At 37.3% G+C, this 15719-nt stretch overlaps 1 protein-coding gene across 6 annotated transcripts in view; it reads left to right on the top strand.

Annotated features, from left to right (window-relative positions):
* The window catches only part of TCF4 (transcription factor 4), a 377861-nt gene that overhangs the window by 14685 nt on the left and 347457 nt on the right, over window positions 1-15719 (top strand). The window lies entirely within an intron of this gene.

The following is a 15719-nucleotide window of genomic DNA, read 5'->3' as shown; positions in this document are numbered from 1 at the left end:
CACAGTCTAGCTAAAAATTTAAGTGGTGGTGGAAATAGGCACAGGGGGAACTTTTTCATGAGTGATGTGTTTGCTAAAGAGAATAAGCAAGATTTTTATAACAGAAAATACTACAACCTATTTTTAAAATTCCCATTATGATCTACTTTATATGCAAAACCTTTTCTTCATTTTTTGAAGATAAGGACTTCGTGTAAGAAATATTTTACAGCACTGCAGCTTCATAATTATTTATTTATTTTGCTTTTTGGGTTACATCCGGTGATGCACAGGGGTTACTCCTGGCTCATGCACTCAGGAATTACTCCTGGTGGTGCTCGGGGGACCATATGGGATCCTGGGAATTGAACCCGGATTGGCTGTGTACAAGGCAAATGCCCTACCCGCTGTTCTATCACTCCATGCCCCAGCTTTATAAATTTTACGTATTAGCAAGTTATATTCAGGGTTCACTCCTAATCCTTTGCTTAGGGATCATTCCTGGGGAGGGACCAGAGACCGTATGTGGTTCCTGGGATTGACACTGGGTCAGATGCTTATAAGGCAAGGATCTTGTCAGCTCTCTAGCTCCAGCACTGCAACTTTAAACTTAGATAAAAAGAATTCGGTTCCTCAGGTGGTAATACTATTTCAATAACATATAGGCAATTTCATATATAATGCAATTTTATGATTTTTTTAAAAGAAAGCAAACAGTATCAATTTTACTTCTTATTTAAATAACCAGTCATTGTTGTGTACCTCTTGAATGTAAAATCATTCCTTATTAGACTTCCAAACCATTGAGTGCTTTTCAGTTCTCTTGTGGTACTCATACTTTATAGGTTAATTTAAAACACAATGTTAATTTTATTCTTCCCTCTGATTGTATGAACTCTTATTATCCTCCAGTTTGCTATTTTGGGCCATGTAGAACTGTTTCTTTTTGACCCGGATAGTACATTTGTAGGGTTCCATTTTTGCAGGAACTTTCTACACTTTAATCCTTGGTAAGGTAGAACTTAAATAAAGTGAGAAGTGTTCTATAATTACTTTAGCTAATTCATTTTACTTAAAAATTCTTTAATTGTTTAAGCCTTGATTAAAGAACACTGAGAACATTAGAAAAATGAAAGGGATAAATAGCAATGCAATTATTAATAGATGTTAAATTTAATTTACTCATTCATTTAGTAGCTGTTTTTGGAGAGCCAAGATCCAAGTTACAGTGCTAGATATTATAATGGTGTAAAGTAGACAAATTTCTAACTTTAACATTGCAATTAGAGTGTAATATTGCTGCTATGGGATAAAAGTTCTACACTAATTCAGTAGAATAATTTATTTTTTGTTTTGGTCTATACTTGGTATTGCTTAGGGTGTACTCTGAGCTCATGGATCACTCCTGGTGGGCTCAGGATCGAACCCGGATCAATTGCATGTAAGACAAGCATCTCGCTTGTGGTGCTATCAGTCAAATCCCTTGTATAGTACTTTAAAAATAAATGTTCAAATATAGAAGTAGACTTCTTAAAAAACTACTTCTCAAAGAACAAGTTTCACATTTTCAGCTGAAACTTGGAAATCCCAGAATCTTGAACATAAAAACTTCTGAGTATAAGGAAAAGAGAATGTATTAAAATGTTATGGAAATTGGACCTTGAAGAGTACCCTTGTAAGCTACTCTCAAATTTAATACAACAGATTCTTGAGGGGGCAATGGCAGTTGTGTTCCTTTTCTCCTTTTTTGAGCAGAAATTAAAATTTTAGATTCATAGTGCTTATTTACCTCAAGATAACTGGATAGATACAGTGCTTATTTTTTTTTATTCCCACAGTTAAATTTTTCTTATTTATTTGAAAATTTCTATTGCATTATGATTATTCATTTACCTTTAGTATTGCTTATTGAGCATCTACTATATAATCAGACATTATGCTGGGTGTTAGAAATAAAAAAAGGAACAAATCTTAGAATATTGAGTTTGTATGGAAGATAGGTGTTAACAGAAAATTAAAGAAATGTCAAGTTCTATAGTTGGAATAATTGTGGGGCATTAGTAGGACCAAACCAAGTAGTCTGGAGGCTTCTCAGACTGTCACTGAGAGACTGGAACTGCCTTTTGGTGGATGAAGGGAAGTTGTGTGGATTAGGTGGGCTGAGTGTCGCTTCCAAGAAGAGGGAGCAGGGCATGGATGTTGGAGAGAGAGCTAGAACATGGAGATGGGGAGAAGAATATAGAACAACCACGCAAGGCTTAGGTATCACTGTATCACTGCCACTGTCATCCTGTTGTTCATCAATTTCCTCAAGCAGGCACCAGTAACGTCTCCCTCGTCCTAGCCCTGAGGTTTTAGAAAGTGCCATATTTGAAGCTCTTTCAGGGTCAGGAGAATGAAACCCATCATTGTTACTGGTTTTTGGCATATTGAATACGCCACGGGAGGTTTTCCAGACTCTGCCATGTGGGCAGGATACTTTTGGTAGCATGCCAGGTTCTCCAGAGTAAGAACTAGATGATAAGATGTCGTGCGGCCGCGTGCTTCTGGGAGCTGGGTTTTATAGTCTCTGGGTCTTGGCCTTGATGGGATTACAGGGTGCTGGGGGCAGTTGGTGGGTGTAATGCCAACATACTGGAAGATGGGGGATCTCCGGGGGATCTGGGTGGAGGAGGCCCAGTCCCAAACCGAGCAGGCTTGGAGATCTACAGGCTTAGGTAACCTTTGCAGTTTGCTGCTGTGCAGATGTATGCTTGAGAAAAATCTGGCAGCAGCAAGCAAAATAGACTTCAAGGGGTCAGTGTGGTGCCCCACCCCAGATGATGCTTCTGTAGGATTCCAGGTGTTGGATCATTGCTCCTCCTCCTCCGATGGGCATGGCAGAGTGAAGTGGCTGCAGCTCTTATTTGCAGTCTATGATATTAGCACATTGGGGAGCACTCATGGATACCCTTTTTGAGGTGAGTCTTGTTAAAAATACTTCCAAATCTACTCATTTTATATCTCTGAACAGAAATGGTGATTCAGTTACCATGCAGTTCCCATTACTGTTTTGGCGACCAGGCACAATGGAAGTTAGAAGTGATTTTTTTTTTGTATGAGAAAAAAGTAGTGGATTGATTTTACAGTTGTGTTGTAAGAAGTTATGAAGGCGAGGGCAGGAGACCAAGGGATTCCTTCTTATTTAAGGTCCTCAGTTTTTAGGCACTATTTAAACTTCCTTCTTAGTACCAGTACCAGGGCTGGAGCGATAGCACAGCGGGTAGGGCGTTCGCCTTACAAACGGCCAACATGGCCGACCCGAGTTCGATTCCTCCGCCCCTCTCGGAGAGCCCGGCAAGCTACCGAGAGTATTTGATATGCCAGACACAGTAACAACAAAGTCTTCAATGGAGACGTTACTGGGCCCGCTCGAGCAAATCGACGATCAACGGGAGGGCCTTAGTACCAGTAAGAATTGTGATGTTTAGGGGCCGGAGTGATAGTGCAGCAGGTAGGATATTTGCTTTGCATGCGGCTGACCTGGGTTTGATTCCTGGAATCCCATGTGGTTTGCAGAGCACTGCCAGGAGTAATTCTTGAGTGCAGAGCCAGAAGTAATCCCTGAGCATCGCTGGGTGTGACGCAAAAAGCAAAAAAAAAAAGAAATGTGATGTTTAAATAGACCTCTGGATTTGGGGTCATTGCTTCTCTGTGGTCAGGTACGAGCATAGCCATGTATTGTGAGCATCTCTGTGGATGGAGTTTAGAGGTGTTGGTAGTTTGAGTTGTATGTTATGTCTGAGTATGAAACACTAAGATTTGCTTGTGATTTGTCTGAAGTGACCTGTTATCCTACATCGACCCATAGGGGTGGGAAGATCTTTCTACTGCTCTTAGTAACAAATTAACAATCATTGCTTTCTAAAATCCCAGGTAGTAACCCTTCTCTTTGTTTCTCATGATTAACTTTTCTTTTGTTTTTTTGGTTTTTGAGCCATGCCTAGTGGTGCTCAGGTATCACACCTGGTAGGGCTTGGGTGACCCTAGTGGTGCTGGGAATTGAACCCTGTTAACAGTATGCAAGACAATAGCCTTAACCACTGTACTATTTCTTTGGCCTCATCATGTCTGTCTTTGATTCTGATCATCACGCTATCTTCTCAGCACCCCACCTCTTAATATTTTCTCACTGATCTACTATTTTATATTGAGAGACACACCTCACATATCAGTATGTTAGTTTATTTTAGTTAGGAAAAGTAGCCTTCCTTTTTCTGATATATTGACTGTTCAAGTTGAAGGGCACAAACCATGCTACTGCTTACTTCCTATCTCTGCCAGATATTTAAAGCACTGGGGTAGTGCTCTGGGAATGGGTAGACCATGATAGCTGTGCAAATTACTAATATCCGGTTCCATGCTAAGCAGCTCTGTGTGTTTTCCAGTACGAACTGAAAGAGGAGAGGCATGGGACTGACCTTAACAAGCAGAGAACTCCTGGAAGCGTGTGCTGTGCTGTTGGTGAATTAGTGTGGAAATGTTGAGAGAAGAGGCCAGAATTCCCATGTTGTGCCTCCTTCCTAGGGAACTCTTTCAGAATTTAGGTGCCTGCTTATAAAAGTAAAATAAAATACAATAATCTCTTTGGATTGGCACACGAGTGCCGTGTGTGTGTGTGTGTGTGTGTGTGTGTGTGTGTGTGTGTGTATGTCTGTGTATTCAAAGATAATAGTAGACTTTTATGGTTGACAGGCTTATGCTTGATTTATAATATATACGCGATAGCACAGCGGTAGGGCGTAACGTTTACCTTACACGCAGCCAACACGGCCGACCCGAGTTCGATTCCTCCGCCCCTCTCGGAGAGCCTGGCAAGATACCGAGAGTATCTCGCCCGTACGGCAAAGCCTGGCAAGCTACCCTTGACGTATTCGATATGCCAAACACAGTAACAAGTCTCACAATGTTACTGGGCCCACTCGAGCAAATTGATGAACAACGGAAGGAATGTGAGATATATATATATATATATATATATATATATATATATATTTGCTTTTTGAGTCACACCTGGTGAAGCACAGCAGTTCCTCCTGACTCTGCACTCAGGAATTTCTCCTGGCGGCGCTCAGGGGACCATATGGGATGGTGGGAATCAAACCTGGGTTGGCCACGTGCAAGGCAAACGTAACTACGCGTTGTACTATCGCTCCAGTTCCGTGCTTGATATATTTTATAATTAAAAATGAAATACGCTGTGAGCTGATGAGATCGTCCTGGGGTTAAGGTACTTGCCTTGCCCCTTCTCTCGTGTGCCTCTCACCTCCCAAATCTGGCACCATCAGGAGTGATTTCAGAGTACAGCCTGGAGTGAGCCCTGGACCAGAGAGACAGTACTGGGGATAAACATGGCAGAACCTGGTTCAACCTCCAGCACAGCGTATGGTCCCCCAAACACCAGCAGGAGTGATCCCCGAGCACAGAACCAGGAGTAAGCCCTGAGCACAGTTGGGTGTCGCCCAGCCCCCTCTCCTCCTCACCCCTCCGTAATGAAACATGTCAACAACCAGATAAAAAACTTTGTCTCACCACCTTCCCCTCTGTCCACAGCCCCTTTTCTTGGCTTCCTTCATTATGAGACTTTCTTCATTACTGTCTACACTAAGGTTTATTATTTTTTTTAAATCACATGCTTTTAAAAATCTTACCCTAACTAAATGTTGCAGTCATGTAGTGTTTGATACCTACATGTAAATGCATGTAAATATTAAGCTAAATGCTGAAATGAAAACTCAAGACTTTCTCTGTGGGTTTCTTCCCCTCATAACACAATCCCTGTTCTCAGACAGAGGTTAATATTTTTTCAGATTCCCCTTGATACCCAAAAATTCCCCAAAGGCAATTTTTGGGTATCATTGTTTTTGGGTTAGGGTTGGGTCTCTCCAACGGGGCTCCCAAGTTGTAGCTTAGAAGGCTCAGGAGATCCTCCTGCCAGTTCTCTGCAGCTAGACCTGTGGTTCAACGTGAAGACCTAAGTTTTTGCTGTTGATTGGGCCCTGCAGTGCGGGTGATGTCCTGGGCGACATTGCTGCTGCCAGGGAACCTTCAGGGCTGCACCTGGCTGTACTCAGGGGACCATGTGATACCAGGATTTGAACCGTGTTGACTGAGTGCAAGGCAACCATAACCCCTTGATGATCTGGCCCCTGTTGTATTAGATTTACTGACTCCTACTCTTCCTTTTTTTTTTCATCTGGTATTAAGTTTCAAAGATTTATGGATGCGCTTGACATCAGTTCATTTCTAGCAGGTGAATAGGGCTCTGTTGATAAGTTTATTCTTTAGTTGATGAATCTTTGAATTGCTCCCCTGTTTTGGAGCTGAACTATACTCTATCCCATATGTTTCTTTTTGTTTTTGGTTTTTGTTTTCTTGGGCTACCCTGGCAGTTCTCAGGGTGTTTTCTTGGCTCTGAGCACAGGGATTATTCCTAGTGGGCTGAAGGGCTGGACTATATGGATGGACTCAGGGTCAGCTAGGTGCAAGGCAATGCCCTGCCCACTGTACTATCTCACCTGCCTCATTCACCTTACTGGTGCATCAGATCAAACCCAGGCTCACAGATGCAAGGCATGTGCGCTGTCTCAGAGCGCCATCGCGTCGCTTCTTGATGCACGATTATCTCCTTTAATATTCATACATAGATTTCTATTAGTAAAACTAAAGAGTTATAGATAGTGCCAGATTATTTTCTAAGTTTTTTAAAAACCAATTTACATTCTGACTTAGTATAAAAAGGTTATTGCTGATATATATGTATATATTTATGTATACAGTTACCCATCTTTTATAATTTCTCAGTTCATTTCAATATAGTGTATATAGGAGGTAAAATGTTTCTCGGACTGAGGTATTCATTTGCATTTATGTGAGTGTAAACATCTTTATATGTATTTATTTATCCTTTCTTTTTTGTTGTTCTGTCAAATTTCTCTCCTTCACAATTTTCTGTTTTGGTTTTTAGTGGTCTGTAAAGGTTCTTGATATATTTTTGAATAATGATTTCTCTGTTATGTATGTTACAAATTTCATCCTTACTTCATGACCTGACTTAATGTTCTTTATGATATTTTGATAGCAAGAGGCCTTAATTTAATGTATATAGTTACATTATATAGTTATATAATTCTTTTTCTGTTTTCTGTCATACTTGGGAAGTCCTCTATTAACGATCATAAAGATATTCTCATGTATTTCTTCAGGAAAGTATTTCATAGTTTTGACTTCCACATTTATATTTTCAGTATGAATGAATGTTTTTTTTTTAGATTCAGAATTAGGGGGTCTGATTCTATGTTTTCATCAATGTCTGGATATTTATTTGTTCTAGAATCATGCTCCTTATATAGTATGAATTTCTACATTTAGAAAAGTTTTTCATTCTGAACTTATTTTCATCTGTTCTCCAATATGTCCTTGCTGCAGGACAAAACCTATTATATTAGGTTTTTTTCTTTTTTTTAACCTCATTTTGGCATTTGGTAGGTAGAGCTCATATCTTCTCTCTTCTATCCTAGATAAATACATTTTACTTTGGCTTTTTGGAGGGATCCTTGCGTTCTTCCATCGAAACTTTAGAACCAACTTGTTAAAGTCTTTCATGTGCTTTTTAATGATTTTATAGAACTTTCATGGAAACAAGGGATCACTTTGGGGGAAAATTAATATTTTATACTCATTTCTCTCTACTAACATATCCCTTCATTTCTGTAGACCTTTCTGGTATCTCAAAATGCTATTTCAAAGATAAAGTTCTCCTTGAATTATTGATATGTTATTTGATATCTCATTTTTGTTACTATTGTTGATGGCACTTCTACTCAAATTAAATAGATTGTTGCTGGTATTTATAATTGCAGTCGGCTTTTATATATTGATTTCCATATTTGACCATGTTGCTGAACTCACTATTGATTATAATTCTGTTTTTTTGTAGATTTTTTCCATTAGTCCTATCTTGTGTAAATAGTGCAGGATTGTTGTTTGTCCTTTCAAAGTCTGTGCCTGCTTTTTTTCTTCACTTGTCTTGTATTAGACCTCTAGTACATTCTTAAATTGAACCACAAGTAGTGTATATCCTTGAGTTTTTCTTTATTTTCACTGTGGACATTGATGATGTTAAGGGAGTTTTCTTTTTATACATATTTTGCTAAAGTTTTCATTGAGCAGTATGTGTTTTACCAAATGATTTTTCCACAAATATTTGATATATGATTTTTAAATTTTAATATGTTGATATTGAGTGACATTTCATAAATTTCCCTATGCAAGCTTTCATTTCATCTTGGGAATAAAATTTATATGTGTCATGAATAATTTTTATTAGCCTCACAAACATCCTTGACTCTGTTTCCCTATATAGCCTTTTGTTAGTTTTTCGGCCATACCTGGCTGTGCTCAGCGTTTTCTCTTGCCTCTGTTCTCAGGGATCACGCCATGTGGTTCTCTTAAGACCATATGTGGTGTCTGGGATAGAAATGGGGTTGTCTGCATGCAAGGCAAGAGCCTTACCCACTGTTGTCTTTGTAGCTCTTCACAGTATATATTTTAAGTATTTTTGCATGAATGTTATAACAAAGATTGATTATAGTATTTCTTCTTTTACTGACCTGTCTGATTTTGGCAAAGAGATTATATTGATCTCTTATGAATAGGAAGTAGATTTTGTTTTTTTTAGGGGGGAGAGCATTTGGGATTGGAGAGCTTGCATCATTTCAAATGGTGCATGGGGATGTTCCCTGACTTTGTGCTTAGGGGTTGTTCCTGGTATAACATTGGGCTCTATTTGAGGTGGCAGGAATGGAAGCCCAGTAGACTGCATGCAGAGCAATAGCCTTACAGGGGGTGTGTTTTCTGTCTTCTCTGGAAGATTCTACTGAAGTAATTTATTTCTTGAACTCTTGTCTGTATCTGGACCTGTGTAAGATCAGTTTAAAACAGTGAATGTTTAAGTATTAAGCTTTTAGAAATTAATCTTGCAATTATACAAATGTCAAATTCTATATTTGCATTTTTTAATTTAATTTTATTTTTTAAATTGTCATAAAGTTGCACATGGGATTTCCATATCAGTTTCTGAGTCTGTGATGGCTATAAAATTTTACTTTTTTTCCTTTAGGTTTCACAGCAACTATCTTATTATTTTTCATTTTTAAAAATTTTATTTTATTTCTATTGATTGAGATTTTGTGATTTACAATAGTGTTAATTATGGTTTCTCACACACATAACTGCACACCACACCCATTATCACCCATTATCACATTAAGTTTGATTTTAAAATTTCATTTCCATTTGTGTTTTCCTGAAAGTAACCAGAAATTTTTCTCATTTATTCATATTTTCAAAAAAGTCAATTTTTGACTTAGTGAACTATTTTAGCATTTTTCTTCTTCATTAGTTTCTATTCTTTGCTGTTGATCGTAGCTCATTATGCTGACATTTATTCTTTTAATGTAAGAAATTTAGGCCATAACATGCCCTCAGGTACTATGATCACAGCATTCTGTAGATGTTATTGCTGTATTTCACTGCATAATTGTTGTATCCTGTTTTTTTAGTCCAAAAATTGTTTTATAATCTTTCATCACATAATTGTGGAGCGATAGCACAGCGGGTAGGGCGTTTGCCTTACAAGCGGCCTACGTGGCCGACCCGTGTTCGATTCCTCCGCCCCTCTCGGAGAGCCCGGCAAGCTACCGAGAGTATTCGATATGCCAGACACAGTAACAACAAACTCTCCGATGGAGACGTTACTGGGCCCGCTCGAGCAAATCGACGATCAACGGGAGGGCCTTTACCTTACCTTTACCACATAATTGTAGACATTTTAGTAGAAAGTTATTTGTGAGTAATACCCACACAATAAGTAAAATAAGTTTGCATAAAGATTGCACCCCATTTATTTTTTGTCTCTTTGATTCATACCTGACGATGCTCAGGGGTTAGTTCTGGCTCTGCACTCAGGAATTACTCCTGGCAGTGCTTGGGGGACCATATGGGATTCTGGGAGTTGAACCCGGGTTGAATGCAAGACTGAATGCAAGACAAATGCCCTACCTACTGTACTATCATTCCAGCCCCATGCAACCTGTATTTTCGGTGCAAAAATGGCATAAAATCTGTTGAAATTATTTCAAATATATCCATTGTATTTCATTTGTTTTAAAAAATTTTCAATATGTTTTCTTTTATGCTCATAGCTATATTTATTGATGCCTTTGAAACTTTACAGATTAATGTTTTATTCATCCTTTTATTATCGACTATTAATATGATTTAATTTTTGTACATGAAGTTTCATATGATAGCATTTTATTGGTTCATGTGACACTTGCTTTATTTTCAGTTTTTATTAAATCATTTGTTATACATATTTCAGTTTGTCTTGGAGAGAATCTGTTTTCTTATTTGGAATTGAAGGAGCTATATGAATCGAGTAAAGTAATCTTATTAATAGTACCCTAAAATAATTTGAGCCTTTGTTAACTATATTTGTTTGACATTTTTGTTATTGAGAGAATGGGTTGAAGTACTTCTCAATGATGATTTCTTTGCGTATTTCTTCGAACATTTTTGTTTTGCTTTAACATATATTGAAAATTGTGTGATTGCAAACATTCAACTTTAGAATGACTAGATTTTCCTGTTATTAAACTCTTAGCCTCTCTGACTTCAGTCATCCTTACTGTGGTTATCCTTTTTTCTGCTCTTTTGTTTTTAAGTCTACGTTTTCTGTTATTAGTGTAGTTATCTCACTTTTCTCCAGAATTTTCTAGTGTACCTATTTAGAAATTTTTATTTTTACCCTATTCATTTTGTGCTTTTATTTATGCCAGCAATATCTTTATTTTAGTTTTACTTTCATGAGGCCATATTATTTAATAAGTTACTTATTTTGTCTTCAGTTTGGTCCTTGTATTAACTACTGTATTACCTCATGCCATTGTACAGAATGGTAAATGAGTTACTGCTTCTGAATTTTTTCACTTACATTTGTATTCTTTCATTATACACCCATATCCTTTAAATTTTTTTTTGTAGAAATTAAGGCTTTAAAGTTTTTTCATTATAGTCTTCCATTTTTTTGGATATTTTTTCTTTGAATGGTCATGTTTGAGATTTTATTATGCATGGTACATTACAAAGTCTAAAATCCTAAACTTTTCTTTGAAGCAGTTTAAGGCAATTCTTCTATCACTCTTTACCATAGACTTTTAAGGTATTTTCTGCAAATTATGTTATTCTATAGCTATTGTGATTTTATAGACAGTGTCTTGATTAACTAGTTTATTACTTTCTTTGTTCAACACCTTGAATCTTTATGAATTGTTTTCATCCTTTACAAAAGTTTTTAGTCTATTGACATCAGAGGTCAGTTCTACATTTTTTTCTTATCTAAAATGTCCTTGTTCTTATGGGAGTAGAGAATATAATATTCAGTGAAATGTATCAGGGAAAGGACAAACGCTGGATCTCACTCTTATGTGGTGGATAAAGAAACAAAGCTAGCGAAGGACCATGTTCAATGAAATTAAATCTGTGGACTTTTAAGTAGATCTGATGTACCAACTGGGGGGTCTGGTAGGGTGATGGGGAGGGAGAGAGAGGACTAGAAGGAATCAAGGTATAGTGGGGGAAGGTTTTGAACACATCGCTGATGATTGAGATGCAGTAACTTTGTCATGTTACCTCAATATAATAAAATAAAATAACAATAATAATAAAAAAAGCCAGAAAAGGTGCTGGAGCGATAGAATTGGATCGGGGTCTTGCCTTGCTTGTGGTCAATCCAGCAGCCCATAGAATCCCTCTAGCCCGCCAGGAGTGATCCCTTAAGCACGGACCCAGGAGTAAGCCTTGAGTACCTTTGGGTATGTCTGGTTACCAAAATAAATAAAGAGAGAATTAAAAAAAAGTTTTTTTGTTGATATTGTTGATAGATAATTTTGTAGAATACATAATAGTAGGTCAACATGTTTTCCCAGTTTACTCATGATTTTGTTCTGTTGTCTTAATTCCATGTGGTTGATGAGAAGTCTTGTCCCAGTTTCCATTCCTCTCTAATACATCTTTGTCCTTTTTTCTTGCTTTGATATTGAGCAATATTATTTCATTAACTTCTCATTAACTTTTAAGAATGTCTTTTTAGAAAGATTTGGTAGACATACTATCCATCTGTTTTTTTCCATAATATAGTTTTATGTTTTTTAGATACTGAGTCATCTTACCTGAAACTTTTAAAAAATCTTTTGGTGGGTGGCATTGTCATATAGTGCCTCAGCTTGGAATCAGGTTGGGTGGGTTAACATTGAGCTATTTGTAGCATGACCCTACTTCTTTAGAGTAAAGGGAAGAAATGGGATTGTTGCAAACGTTTAATGAGAATATTTTCCATAGAGTTAGCCCATATCAAGAACATAGTAAATATTTAATGCATGTAAACTTTTTCATGTGTAAGTTTTTACTTTTTCTTCTCATCTGATTCTAAGATCACCTGTGTCATATACATTATTCAGTACCTTTCGTGCCACATTGTTAGTTTGTAGAACCAATTACCTTTTATATTTTTTTCTCCTCTACCTTTGGTGCCCCTTATTGGTTTCTGTGTCTTAGGAATTAAATACACTTAAGTAATTAAACCAAGATGTGAACATATTGGCCTCTTCCTTTTTATATTATTTCCCATCTAGCCATGTGGAGTTCAGCTCTGTTCCTCTATTTTTATGATGTGAGGTTAAGACAGTATCATGTCTTGTTTGCTGTACTTGTAGTCTTCTAACTACTTTCAGTTTCCCACTTTTCTCCTGTTGAATTCATACACTAAAGTGAAGTTTTAAAAAATATCAGAGTATTTAATATCCAGATTTTAGGTTTTTTTCTGCGTTATAGAATCTTTCAGTGTTTTAGAATGACATATATTTCTCAGCATAGTCTTTGTAGCCTGAAGGTGCATCATTTGGTTGCCCGGGAGTGGGGGGGGGGTGGGCTTCCATTTAAGCTTCTTTAGGCTTTTTTTAGGCCCTGGGCTTCCTGAAGCTTTCTCTTGATTCAGAGAGTCTGGATCCATCCTCTGGCATATCTCTCCTTAGCCTTTGCCTATGAATTCCATTTAGATCTTATCTCGAAATGATGTTTTCTAAAACATTTTAATATCTCCTAATCCAACTTAAAACTACTTTTTAACTTAAAACTTCTTTTGATTTATACATATTGAATATGTTTAACAAGCTTTACAATAAGCATCCATTTAAAATTGAATCTGCTGATTAAGAGGAATGATAAGTCTGTGAGCCCAAGCTCATTCTCCTTTTGAACCAACAGCCAAAACACAAAAAGAAAGCAAACCATTAGTTATTATTTCTTCACTTATTGCAATTTCAAGGTCACAGACATTTCTTGTGATCAATATATCCTACATATACTTTTATTTTTGCATTTTCACTTATATATTGCAGGTAGAATTATAACTAGATAAAATATTGACCCATTAAGGAGTTGGGAGAACTCACACTGACTGAGTACCATATGTTAAGACAGCCTTACATCATTATGTTACAGAAACTCCAGAAATCTTGTTATCCCTAATTACTAAAGACGTAACCATGGCTCAGCCTTCCCTAATCCTTAAGTCAAGTAGGAGGAGAGCCTGGGAGTAGTCCATGCACTTGAACTCCAACAGAAAGCTCATTCCGTATCATCTTAACATACTTCTCTGGGTGAGCTCCTAACGAATTGCTCTAGTGAGCACAGTTTACAAAGACCTTTCACACATACATTTCCTTGTATAAATGAATCAACTTCTTGAAGAGCATGACATTTTTGACATCTTAATTATTATCTATCAAGCTTTTTGTTCTTGAAGTCTCCTGTTCCTCCAAATACCACTCTGAGGCCTAAAGTTTACAGGTGGTGAAAGTTAAAGAATGATAAGGGTAGTAACACCATAGAACGTTAAATTGTTCATAATGCTATTTTATTAGTTAGAAAAGGAGAAATTTAAATTTTATTAGTTGTGTCTGTCTTCTGTCTTGTTGGGTGTTTATTGGCTATCTACTCATCTACTATATATAGTGACTGACTGTATCTTAGAATATAACTAGTGTTAACTAGGCCTAGATATTTTAAGTATTATTTTTAGATGGCTAAGATTTTATTTTTTTCAAAAAACATTTAATTCTTGATAAAGATAAGTATTTACTAATTAAACATGAAGTTACTACACAAAATCAAGAAGATGGTACTGAAATTTAAAAAAAAATCAAGAAAATGGTACTGAAATTTAGAAAGTATGATTGAGTGAATTAGATTATTTTCATCAAGTAGGATGTCTTTGACCAGAATAAAGAATGGACAGATACGGAAGACGCTCAGTGTGAGAGCAGGTGAATTATCTTTTCTGTTTAGAGCTTCTCCAGAGCCTTTCATGGCTCTTGTCACTTTTATGGAATAATTTGGCTATTAGTAGGGGATTGGTTATAATAGTTTTTGTAGTAGCTGTATATATATATTTAGAGTATATAAAGATATACACTAATGTATGTGTATGTATGTATGCGTACATTCATGCATATTACATTACAGTGTGTTTGTTTGTTTGTTTGTTTGTTTTGTTTTTGGGCCACTCCTGGTGATGCTTCGGGGACCGTATGTGTTGCTGTGGATTGAACCTGGGTCACCTGTGTGCAAGGCCTATGTGCTATACTATCGCTCTGGCCCCACTCTTTATAGCACTGTAGCTCTGTTCTCCTGTTGTTCATTGATTTGCTTGAGTGGGCACCAGTAACGTCTCTATGGTGAGACTTGTTACTGTTTTTGGCATTTTGAATACACCACGGGGAGCTTTCCAGGCTCTACCATGCAGGCAGGATACTCTCAGTAGCTTGCTGGGCTCTCTGAGAGGGACGGAGGAATTGAACCAGGGTCGGCCGTGTGCAAGGCAAATGCCCTATCCGCTGTTCTATTGCTCCTTATATTCTAATTTTATAAATTAAAACTAAAAACCTTGGAGCTGGAGAGATAGCACAGCAGGTAGGGCATTTGCCTTGCATGCAGCTGACCCGGGTTCAATTCCCAGCATCCCATATGGTCCCCTGAGCACCGCCAGGAGTAACTCCTGAGTGCAGAGCCAGGAGTAACCCCTGTGCACCACCGGGAGTGACCCAAAAAAAGCAAAAAAAAAAAAACCAACTAAAAACCTTGACAATATTCAGTCTTTATGTGGTAGAATTTAAGCATTTTATTGCCACATGTATAGCTCTGAAACAAATTTAAAAGAAGAAGCCGTTCTTCTCCACTTTAGATCTAGTAAATAAACACATGTTTCTGGAATGATGTAGTTGAGAGCAGGAGTCAGCAAACTATTTCTATAGGGACTAGATAATACTTTTGCTTTGCGGACCGTACTTTCATTCTTGTCAATTCTGTGTTCAGGTCTAAGAAAATGCTTCCATTGCTTCCAGTAAAAAAGTTGGATATTGCCAGAGAGTGGCCATGACTTGTGTCTTAGGCTAGAGACAAATAATGTAGACCTGTATATAAGAAAGGATGGGCTTTCTTTTGAACTTTTCTAATGTTCATGATGCAGTCTTGGACAACTTAAGTCTCAGTGATTTTATTTCTTTGAAGAGTGGGTCAATAAAACATTTTCTTATTTGGCTGGTATGACATATTTGCATTTTAATATATCTAAGGTATAT

This window comes from Sorex fumeus, unplaced genomic scaffold (assembly GCF_029834395.1).
Source record: "Sorex fumeus unplaced genomic scaffold, SorFum_2.1 ptg000128l, whole genome shotgun sequence".
Lineage (NCBI taxonomy): Eukaryota > Metazoa > Chordata > Mammalia > Eulipotyphla > Soricidae > Sorex > Sorex fumeus.
This window is presented reverse-complemented; position numbering and strand designations above follow the sequence as displayed.